Raw genomic sequence first — 12,034 nt, 5'->3', positions numbered from 1 at the left:
TAACATATATATATATATTAGTAGAGTACTATATAATACTCAATATTTGATGTGAATGTAATTATTTTTGGTAAGATAATCAGAGGTTATTCTTATTGTCTTGATCTTCAGATTTTTTAGATGGCACTTGCCTTGGTATAAGGATAAAGGAGAGGTATCTGCTGGGAATTCCTAATCTTCCACTACATGTAACCACATGTAACCATAACTTCTCAAATGCAACCACAAACACTTGAAACATCTCCATCTTGGTTGGTTTTCTGGATGTTTAGACCAAGAAAGATATAGTTAATACTCCCCTTTCACCAGCAGTCTCTCAGCGTTCTGCCTAATTATTTCTGGGTAATTGATGTAAAAGATTTTACCCTTTATTAGACATTACTTTAACCCTTCCCTATAGGAATGTGTACTTTTATGCTGACAAGGGACCTAAATTCCATATGAAATGATCTTCCAACATTCAAGCAGAGTTCACCCACAAAACTGACATTGTGGCTGACCCCTGCTAACCTCTTCAGTTTCATTTTAAGCTACTGCTTCTTGCTATGCATTTATATTTTAGCAAAAGCAAAATGTTTTCAAGAGATTTACTGACTCAGCTGTGGACTCCTGGAGACAACTTTACAGAGACTTGGTTAATGACTAGGGAAAATGTTGCAAAAAAGCCTTGGTTGCAAACACTTGAAACATCTTCATCTTGGTTGGTTTTCTGGATGTTTAGACCAAGAAAGATATAGTTAATACTCCCCTTTCACCAGTAGTCTCTCAGCATTCTGCCTAATTACTTCTTGAAAGAGAACTTGACATGTTGGAGGATGAGAAGAGCAAAGTGGATAGTGAAGTAAACAAACAGTGGAATGATGTGAAATGAGTTTGGGAGACAGGCTGGCAATATATACAGGCCTGGTAAATCATTAAGAGAAATGTAGGTCATAATTTGATTGTAAAGGGAAGTCACAGAAGGATTTTAGATAATTAACTGGAGGGGATTTTTGTAGATCATGGGTAAGAATGCAGCAAGAATCAGAATGAGAAGAAACATTGGAAAATTCTGAAGCAGACCTGAAAATGTACCTTGTTTTGAACTAGAAATGAATAAGAGTAGATTACAGGCTGGAAGTAGAATCAATAGAGCTGGCTGAAGGAATGGAGGTAGAGAATTGTGGCAGTGGTGATGAAAACTAAGAACCAAAGGAAACTTCCATATTTCTTACTTATAAACATAATAGTATGTGATGTCATTGTTTTCACATGGGGGTAAACATTTGGGGAAGAACAGAACTTTGTTTTCAATATCCTGACCCCCATCTTTTCTACTTACAGTAATGACTCATTTAAATCCATCATTATAAGACTGAGGGCAGAAACTGAGTTTGATGTTCACCACTTGGCTATTTACTAGCCACTTGTTTAAATACAAATTTAATTTAATTAATTTGATTAAAATTTTTAATTAAATTTAAAATTTTAAAAATCATTAAATTAACTGAATATTTTCTTTCAAACAATAAAGTCAAGGCTGAGATCTTTGGTGGGATCTCAAACCAAATACAAATGGAAAACTGTATGACTTAAGGAATTAAGAATAAGTGAAGCAAACCATAAGGATGTCAGATTTCCTCCTTACATTCTTCATAATTAACCATCTTCTATCATTGAATTTAAAGCAGAAACATGTATTTTCCCTTATGTCTAAATCTATCAACTTTATAGCACCTCTAAATGACAGAGCATTTCTGTTGCTACCGAAAGCCACTTAAAGTAATTGTTAGACTAAAAAGAAGGGTTTTTTTTTTTTAAATAGGATGACTGTTTATATGATGAAATGACCATATGTACTTAAAAAGAACTGGAATCACTATGTTATTGCCCATTTAGTTACTCCATTGATATTAGTGCATGTAAACAACTAAGATTACCTCATAATTTTTAGAAAGGTGGATTTTAAAAATTCCTTACAAAAGTGATAACCATTAGCTTCATAGTTCTGCTTTTCAAGTTATAATTTCAAAGGAATTAGAGTAACTTTTAGTCAAATGCTTAGTATGTTTTCTGTAAAGAACATCAAGGAAAAGATTATTAATATAAATGTATCTTTGCATTGAATGCATATAATGAATCATGGAGCTACTGATAATTTAAATAAGGAGCTTTGATATATATTTAAGGTCATTCAATGTGACAAGGAAACCGAATGAATCCTGAAAGCACTGATTTATCAGGGTTTCAGTTCTCTAGTCTTTAACATGGGAGAGATTGATGAATATCTTTCCAACTTTGAAATCCCAGACCTAAAGAATAAAACTAATAAATATTATTTTATCTAATAATGTGACTTATTATAATATTCAGTCACTGTTATGAACTTGTCAATTTACATCAAGCAAGTGCTTCATTATCAATACTCGACAATTTTCCAAAGTAATTTCCATTATCAAGCTTAAAGTATATTGTCTCACTGCTACCATAAGTTAATAAAAGGCAAGGTAATAATTGTTTATTGATACATATATTTAGCTTTTAAAATATGTAATAAATACATATATAAATACATAATGTATAATATTAGTAATAAACATAAAACAAAGTTTAATAAGTATGTATGTTTGCCACCCCTACTATACTCTGATAAAAGATATATTAGCACAAGAAATCTCAATAAAAATATATCTTAGAGAGGTCTAGGGCAACTTTTGTTGATAAGGCATGTTGTCATGTAAACTTAAAAAAATATTCTGAAGTTAACCTTCATAAGGGAAACTTTAGAAGATATATAAAAAAACAGAAAACATTAACATATGAAGGAATGAATGTTTCCCTTAGGATCTACATTGTGCATATCTGGGCTCTGATTTCATTTTATCCTTCCACATAGTCATTCACTTCGACCTGAGTCCCATTGTTTTTCCTTTCTTACTTGACCATCAGATGATTCCTAGCTTACGCCAGTTGCCCAGGTAAAAATCAAGTCCTGTTCTCAAGTATTTCTTCTAACTAACTCCTAGTTGAGTTCCTGTCAAATTTAATATGCATATAAATCCCCTAGAGGGCTTTTGAAAACACTGAATTCTTGGGCCCACCTACAGAAATTCCTATTCAGCAGGTCTGGAGTGGGCCCAGAAAATATTTATTTCTAACAAACTCCCAAGTGACGCTGATCCTGAGCCACACTTTGAGTAGCAGACTTAGGTGATGTAGCTGGTCACCCAAAATCTACTGGAAGGTAAAAGTTTAGGCAAGCCTGCTTCCCTCCAATTCCAGTATATTAGCTACTGATTGTATATACTAAAAACAATCATTTATTGTCTATTTTTTGATAATCATGAAATAAACAAAGTAATTGGTGATTTCACTAGGAAGGCACAATTTGGCCAAACCAAGCAACTTAACAATGTTTTAACTTTCTAACAGTTTGGAACAACTAACTAACTACAGTCAGATAAAAGAGTTATGAATTTCAAAAGTTTACAAGAGCTGTTTAACTGGCCCTCAAACTTTTATAAGCTGAACATAATGGGTTTTTTCTTTCCATATGTTAGTGTATTTGTTTTAGGCAAAAAAGCAAGAGCAAGAACTTTACAATTCTTCTTTGATGTTAGTTAAATTAACACAATTGTGGTGATAATGTCACAGATCCTTTTTTTTTTTTTCATCCTCTTGATCCCTGCCACTTGAACTGAAGCATTCCTCTCTAAAATGAGAGGCTAACAATCTGGGCTTTCTTCTAGTACCAAGGGAAAAATGAACACACTGATGTCTACAGATTTATATCTCTAACTTTGGAAACTGTACTTACCAGTTTAAAATACAATTTAACTTTGCTAGACAACCACATTCATAACATTTAAGAATACGAGACAGGGAAGATATACAAGAGTTGGCATCTTACCCTGGATTGCGTTGAAACTTCACAAACAGACCCTCTCTGGACAGCACATTCTTAGAAACTAGGCCTCTCCATGTTGCAACAGTCATGAAGGAAATTCATGCCCTGGCATTCCAGGGATAATAGGATATTAGTGACATTTGTCATAATGTTGACATTACATTATATCAGTGACAAAGAGGGAACTAAATAAAGCTTCTACTGGGGGGAAAAAAACAGGAGAAAAGATCGTTACAATCAAATGCTACTATCAAAGAGAAAGATGAAGTACACACTAAAAGAGCCTGTTTTACAAAAATATACTGTGAATAGAGTCAATCTGATATAACTTTAAATAGTTATTTATTGATGCATGATACAAGCATATTTCTGAAGAAATAAAGCCTTGTTAATGGTTTTAATAGATTTGGTTATTTTGTTAAATGTTTGAGTCAATCAGTGAAACAGAATTTTGCCAATGATTCTGTATCAACAATGATTTATTACCTGATCCTACAAAGACAAATACCTATGGAACACGCTTTATGTATCTGGATATGCCATGAAGGTTTACAATAGCTAGATTTGTAAAAAGGTTTTTCCTACCTGTATCAATATGATTTTATAGTGTGATATATATTTTATTTTACTTTTATAAAATAGGTAAAGAAATAAAGAGGCACAGACATCCAATTATAAAATAAATTAGTTACAGAGATGAAAGTACAGCATAGGAAATATAGTTAATAATACTATAATATCTGTATGTTGACAACAACCACATTTCTTATGGTGAGCATTTAGTAATGTGTATCATTGTTGAATCACTATGTGTGTACACCTGAAACTAATATAAAAGTATATGTCAACTATGTTTCAATTTAAAAGAATAGTACTAGTCATACATACATTTATTTGAAACTCCAAGAGCCAGCATTAGAGTGTATATATGTAGGATTCAGCATGTGGGATGTAGAAAAATGTTGGCACAGAGCAGGGGAGAGGTTGTGTAAAGAAAGCATATATGAAAAGAAAAAAATTGAAATCCATAACATACTTACAAGCTAAAACTATACTCAGGAAAGTTCAACAAGTTTTATATCACTTAAGAATCCACTCCTAGGAAAATTCCCAATATGTTCACGGGAGCCACTGGCATATTAGCCTTCAAAGGCAGTCATTTCTGTTCTTAAGGGTGCCATGCCTCTGAGAAAGGCAATAATGGGAAAAGGATTTAGAAGAAGGGGGAAAAAACCTAGACTGGATGTGATTCCCAAACTCACCTACTAGACCCAATGCAAACTTGGAGGAACTATTAAACTTCTCGGAGCTTCGGTTTCTATCTCATAAACCACCTACACTTTCCTGCATTGTTTTGGTCACTTTATATTTTATGTAGCACTGGAAAAATCAATTTTTCATGTGCCTAGTTCTCAGATTGAAAAGGTGACAATACAGGAAACTTACTGAGTAAGGATACACAGAAACATGCAGTTTGAAAGTTTAAAACTTAGGATGTTAGCTTGAAAAGAAGAGTTTATACAAAATTGGTAAAGATTTCAAGAGGTTTTTCTTCAGGGTATCTGTGGATCAACTTTCTACCTATTATGAAGATTCGTGTAAACTGCAGAGAATTCTAAGTGAAAACTAAGAGTACTAGAAAAAAATAGAAAAGAAGATTTTTGCTTGTTTGTTTTTAATCAGAAGTATTTAGGAGCTCTTATGATACACATTTCTGTATGTTCAAATAAATAAATGTAATGTGGAGAACTATAAAATATATATCAAATCAGATATGTAACCAAAGTTTTGGAAAGGAAATTATATTTAAGTGGGGGATTAAGGAGGATTATTAGTTTACTTACATTGATAAGATTTCTTAGAAAAGTATTCAGTAATATTCACATAATGTAAGTATATTATTAATTAAGAGCAGATGTAATTTCATTGAGGGATCAATGAAAGCAGCGTATACCAAGTTGACACATCCTGGAAGCTGCTCCACAACTTCACATCCTCGTCTCTGGATCTGCACTGCTCCCTTTCCCACTGTTTAGGTCTTACCTCTGGCTTGGAATCCGGGCCAGGAATGAACAAAGGAGGATTTGATCTGCCATTCATCATTTTGCCACTTTCCTCTTACACTCCACTTTCCCATTCACCATGCTGCTTCTGGTTCTTTCAAGGTCAGTGTATAGGTATAATCAAAAAAAGGAACTAGGTATAATAGAAAAAAGGAGAAGAGCATCATTCATGGATTTCTTGGCTCTCGGCTGTTCACTGCCATAGCAGAGCAAAAGCTGAGTATTTTATGAGAAGACCACCTTTCCGTGGGAAACTTCACTGAACTGATTTGGAAGGACTGATCACTGATACCACACATACTTACTCTGCCAAACTGACCAGCACTTGCTCCCTGTCTTCCATTGCCATTGTAGGTTGGTCCAGCCAGTGGACTTCAGCGTTTAATGTCTGGATGAAAGGTAGGGCACAACTACCCACTTTCACATATGTCCATACTCTGGGACCACACACTGGGACTCCTGTGAGTTTTTCACAACTCTCTCATGCTCTGCTCAAATAATAACATGGGGCAGGCTGTAATATTTGTACCATAGCATATGTTTTGTAGGGGACTGAAAGTGTAGGCTTCTCCTTCTTGGAGACATCTGAACCATTTTTGTGTTCCCAGTTTTATGGGGTCCCGCTTGAAGACTACCAAGATATTGAAGAGAGGTAAATTCTTTGCCTGTTGCTACCTATTTGACTGTGAAGGAAGACGTTCTTAAGTTTAGATATTTTGCAGCACCCTACAGCCCTACAGAATATCTTCAATTAATCAACGTTCTTCTAATGAATCTGTAAATTGTACAGGCTACTGGGATTTTTGTGTGCTGGGCTGCTTTTACTCTCATTATGCTCCACAAGATTGTGTTTGGCTCTGCAACTGCTCCTGAAAATATGCAGGCAATTCTACCCATTATCTTTAGTTTTGGTGCCTCAGTACACAACTCAGAGACAATGTGAAGATCCCCATTCAATACTTCATTCCCATTAGGAAGACTGACAATTGAAAAATGTTAATTCAGTGAGCAAAAATTGGGACTGAGATGAAGAAGCTGAGGTAAAAAGAAGTGTATGTGTACTAACACTGTTTTTTAAAAATTATTGATAGAGTTAAGAAAATAGGTACTGGAGTTTCTCCCTATCTGCAGTTTCGCTTTCCACAGTTTCAGTTACCAAGAGCCTTCGGAAGAAGAGGATCCTCCTTTTGATGAATCATCAGAAGGTCAATGGTAGCCAAGCTCTGTGCCACAATGCCTAAATCACTCCACACACTGTCTCACCATGCAGGCGTTTGTTTCATCGTCGGTTCCCCTCAGCACAAGGGCGAAGACGCTGCAGTGAGATATTTTAATTAAGATAGCACGTTCACATAACTTGTTACAGTATATTCTTGTAATTGTTCAATTTCATTATGTTATTGTTAATTTACGGTACCTTGTTTATAAATCAAACATCATAGATGCATACGTATAGGAAAAAAGAGTTAATACAAGGCTCAGTACTTTGTGCAGTTACAGGCATCCACTACAGTCCTCGGACGTTGGCCCATAGGTGAGTCAGGACTGAAGAGCCTAAGCTTTTAGACGGGAATGGAGTTTTAGGTCACTGAAAAATCAGGAGTTACAGAAATGGAAATTTGGAATCTGGTAACAGTTAATTGCCTTTGGAAACTACATAAAGGTGATACTTTTCTCTCAAATACACCAACACAGTACTTAATAGGGAAGGTGGACTCATTCTTCATTTTATTGAACAAGCTTTTAGAAATTCTTGTTGGCCATACAGTACAGGTACAAAGGTTATTAAGACACACTCTATAGTTCAGGAAAATACAGTACACAAAAGTATGGAATGTTTTTAACAAATTTTTAATGATAAAATTTAGACAATTTCTTTATCATGTAGTCATTGTTTCACTGGGATTGTTGAACAAGTAATTTAGATATTTTCCAAGTTTCTTCAGGAAGAATAAAATGAATTTCTGATTCAAAACCTTAAATATTGATTTACTTCATCTAAGTTCTTTTTAAAAGTCTCATAAAGTTTTATATTAATAATATTGTTACAGGGCTGAGTTTGTTCTTTGTTTTTGTCCAGAGAACAAAGACTTGAAAGGCAGAGACAGTAGCAAAAGAGTGAAAGGTTTATTTGAATACACTCCAAGGGAGGAGCCGGCTAGAGTCAGCAAGGTAGACAAAGGCCCAAACTTTTAGGGGAGGGTCTATTTATCTTGTTCTAGCTGGGAGGTGCCTCCTTGATTGACAGGGTGATGTCATTTGATTGACAGTTCCAGTTACACACCCATTCCTCTTGGTGCATCTGTTTCCCCAAATGCACACAGGAAAGCGCTGGGTGGGTAGCAAACCTGCAATTTTGTTTTAATGAAATGAGGTGTGGTTTGGGTGGTTCTTAGTTTTGTTCCATTGTGCCCTCGTTGAGACCTGGCTGGGACTGGTTTGCCCTGGTCCCAAAAGGCAAAGAATTTACCTCTCTTCAAAACCTTGGTAGTCTTCAAGCGGGACCCCCTAAAAGTGGGTATTTTTTCCTTGAACCTTATCTTCCCTGTTCCTGGCTGCTCATGTCTATCTTTCTACATAACAATATCAGTATTGATTAAATCCTTAACTGTACATACTTAAATGTTAACATTAAGAGAAAATACTTTTTGAAAATAGTGTAATATTTTTTCATGTGCTCAAAACTCTGATGTCCATCTATGGCTAATGAGAATGGGTTTTGAAACTTCAGGGTTATAAACTGCTCTGATCCTGGCCTATGTATGACTTAGTTGAACAAAACTCTCAAAATTCCTAAGCTGCTGTTTCTCCTTGGGGAAAGAGGTGTTTGATTAAAATACTACTACCTAACTAATTGCCTTCTGCCCATTCCTCCTACTAAGGAGAATAAACACCTGTTGTATCCACTTTCTTTCGGGTAATCTGTCTGTATTTGACTGCTAACCTAGCCTCTTAGTTAATGCTGCATTCAGGCTATATTCTGATATCAGTATTCCTGATAGCCCAAGGGTGAACTTTGTGAAAATTTTTTTATTTTTATTTTTTGCCAATGCCAATTCCAAATAAGAATTTTGCTGAACAGCCAACCTGCTTCTATTATTGCTTTTTTTCTCATCTGAATAGAAAAGCAAGCAGCTTCCCGCTGTAAGGACTTCACTTCAATGTCAAATCCACTCTGATAACAGTATGAAGATCTCCATACATCAGAAAAATGATTTTATACAAATATATCTATATAATCATATGAATATATAATTGTGTAATATTTGATTATATAGATATGAATATATATAATCAGTACCTAGTTTTCTTTTTTAAACATGCCCCCAAAAATCAGAATATATACAGATATACAGACAGAAACTTTGCTATGGTCTTATAGTTGTTATATAACTCCATCCCTTTAATAAATGTTTATTAAGTGTATACAGTGTGCCAAGAATTCTTGTGGGCATTGGTTATACCTGTTCATAAAAGATAATAGAATCCTATCTTCTTGAAGATTATATTTTAGCAAGGAGAGATAAACAATAAAAATTTGTATAGTGAATGAATTATCTAATATTTGTAAGTATGAGGACTAAAAAAGTTTATCAGTATACATGAGACCAAGAGTGTCAGGAGCTTGGAGGTACATATATTAACATTAAATGAGGTGATCTATCAATTCTCACTGAAATGATGAAATATGAACAAATATTTAAGAAGGTAAGTGGTTTAGTCATATGGGTTGTTGGATTCATTCCAGGAGAAATGAATAGTAAATGTACAATCTGCAGTAAAACCAAAGAGGCCGGTGTGGCTGGAATCTCTTGATAGGGGTGGGGGTAGGAAGAGTAGGAAATGAAGTCAGAGAGTTAAGGCAGTAAGATTATATAGGGCTTTATAGACTGCATAAGGGCTCTGACTTTTACTCTGAATGAACTAGGGAGTCATCACAGCGTCTAAGTTCAGGGGTAACTTGTTCTGACTTAGGCTTAGAAGGACCCCTCCCATCCTGCTGGTTTCTATAAATATGAATTAATTGTACTGGGCTAAGAGTAAGTCCAGTTAGGTTGTTATTACAGTAATCCCAGTAAAAGATAATAGAGACTTGTTTAAAGGAGGTACCAGCAGAACAACTGAGAAGCTACCAGATTCTGGAGCCAGTATTACAACAGGGTGACAGTGGGAAATCAAAAATGACTCCAGGGATTTTTGGGTTAAGTCACTTGGGTATAAGCAGACTTGGGATAGGGAAATACAGGGGTCAATGTTGCATATATTCAGTCTGAAAATTTCAATAGACCGCCAAGTAAAGATGTTAGTAAGAAGCTGATAGTCAAATTTAAAGTTCAAAATGAATATTATACAAATTGAGGACCATTAGCATGTACATGGCATTTAATGATTATATGAACTCACCAAGGGAGAGAAGCTCAAATGAGAGAAAAGGGCCAAACTCTGAACCTTGAGATATTCGATTAGTTAGACATTTGCAACATTAGAGTAAAACAGCTAGGCTTAAGGAACAACCTGTGAAGTAGGAGAAAAAGTGGCAGACAGTGGTACCTGGATGAGAAGTGGAGAAATATGTCAACAAGAGAGAAGCATCTTTGTGAAGAGCTGCTGATAGATCCAGTAAAATGAGGACAGAGGTAATCATTCGATTTAACAGTGTGGATGTTGCTGGTGAACTGGACAAGAGCAGAAATATAGGAGGTGTAAATATAGGTTTCTTGTCCAAAAAATTGGACAAGAGCAGCAATAGGTTTCTTGTCCAAAAAACTGGACAAGAGCAGCAATATAGGAGGAAGCAAAAGCCAAATTATAGAAGAGTATAAGAGAAAAGTGGAGAGATGTGCGGGGTGGAGCTAAAATGGCGGCACGAGTAGGACAGTGGGAATCTCCTCCCAAAAACATACATATTTTTGAAAATACAACAAATACAACTATCCCTAAAAGAGAGACCAGAAGACACAGGACAACAGCCAGACTACATCCACACCTGTGAGAACCCAGTGCCTGGTGAAAGGGGTAAGATACAAGCCCCAACCTGGCAGGACCCAAGGCCCCTCACCCCAAATCCTGGTGGGAGGAGAGGAGTCGGAGCGGGGAGGGAGAGGCAGTCCAGGACTGCTAAACACCCAGCCCTAGCAATCTGCACCAGAGCGCAGCCATGCAGTGCATGCGTAGAGTGCTGGAAACTACGGAAGCAGAACAGTAAGACCTGTGAGTGGGTCTCGCAGCTGGCACAGCTGGGACAAAGAAAAACGAGTGCTTTTTTGAAAGTCTTAAAGGGGCAGGGACCACACACTGGACGGAAGCATCCCGGGTCACAGTCCAGTGGCTGGAAATTCCAGGGAACTCAGGGTGCACTAACTCCCTAGGAAACAGCTCTGACACACCTCACAGAGGTAAACAGCCAAACAGCCCCCCGTCCATTACCCCTCCGGGGCCCCGCCATAGCACAGCAGCAGCCTGAGGCTGGCCACGCCCACAGCAAGGGAGCTTCCTCCATACCAGCTGGGCAATATACAGAGACCCAGTCTACACGCAATTACCCAACACAAGCCACTAGGGGTCGCAGTTGTCAGAGTAAAGAAAGGCCAGGAGCCTAGTGGAAAGAGTTTTGACTCTCCCAGCTGATAGATGCGTCAATAGCACACCACTGCACCTATCAACATGAAAAGGCAGCCAGAGAGAGAAAAAAAGGTCACCTACAAAGGAAAACCCATCAGGCTATCATCAGACTTCTCAGCAGAAACCTTACAGGCCAGAAGAGAATGACATGATACACTTATAGGAATGAAACAGAAGGGCCTCGAACCAAGAATACTGTATCCAGCATGATTATCATTTAAATATGAAGGAGGAATTAAATAATTCCCAGACAAGCAAAAGTTGAGAGAATTTACCTCCCACAAACCACCTCTACAGGGCATCCTACAGGGACTGCTCTAGATGGGAGCACTCCTAAAAAGAGCACAGAACAAAACACCCAACATATGAAGAATGGAGGAGGAGGAATAAGAAGGGAGAGAAATAAAGAATCATTAGACCGTGTTTATAACAGCTCATTAAGAGAGTTAAGTTAGACAGTAAG

The sequence above is a fragment of the Manis pentadactyla genome, chromosome 10 (assembly GCF_030020395.1).
Source record: "Manis pentadactyla isolate mManPen7 chromosome 10, mManPen7.hap1, whole genome shotgun sequence".
Lineage (NCBI taxonomy): Eukaryota > Metazoa > Chordata > Mammalia > Pholidota > Manidae > Manis > Manis pentadactyla.
Note: the sequence above shows the minus strand (reverse complement) of the source record.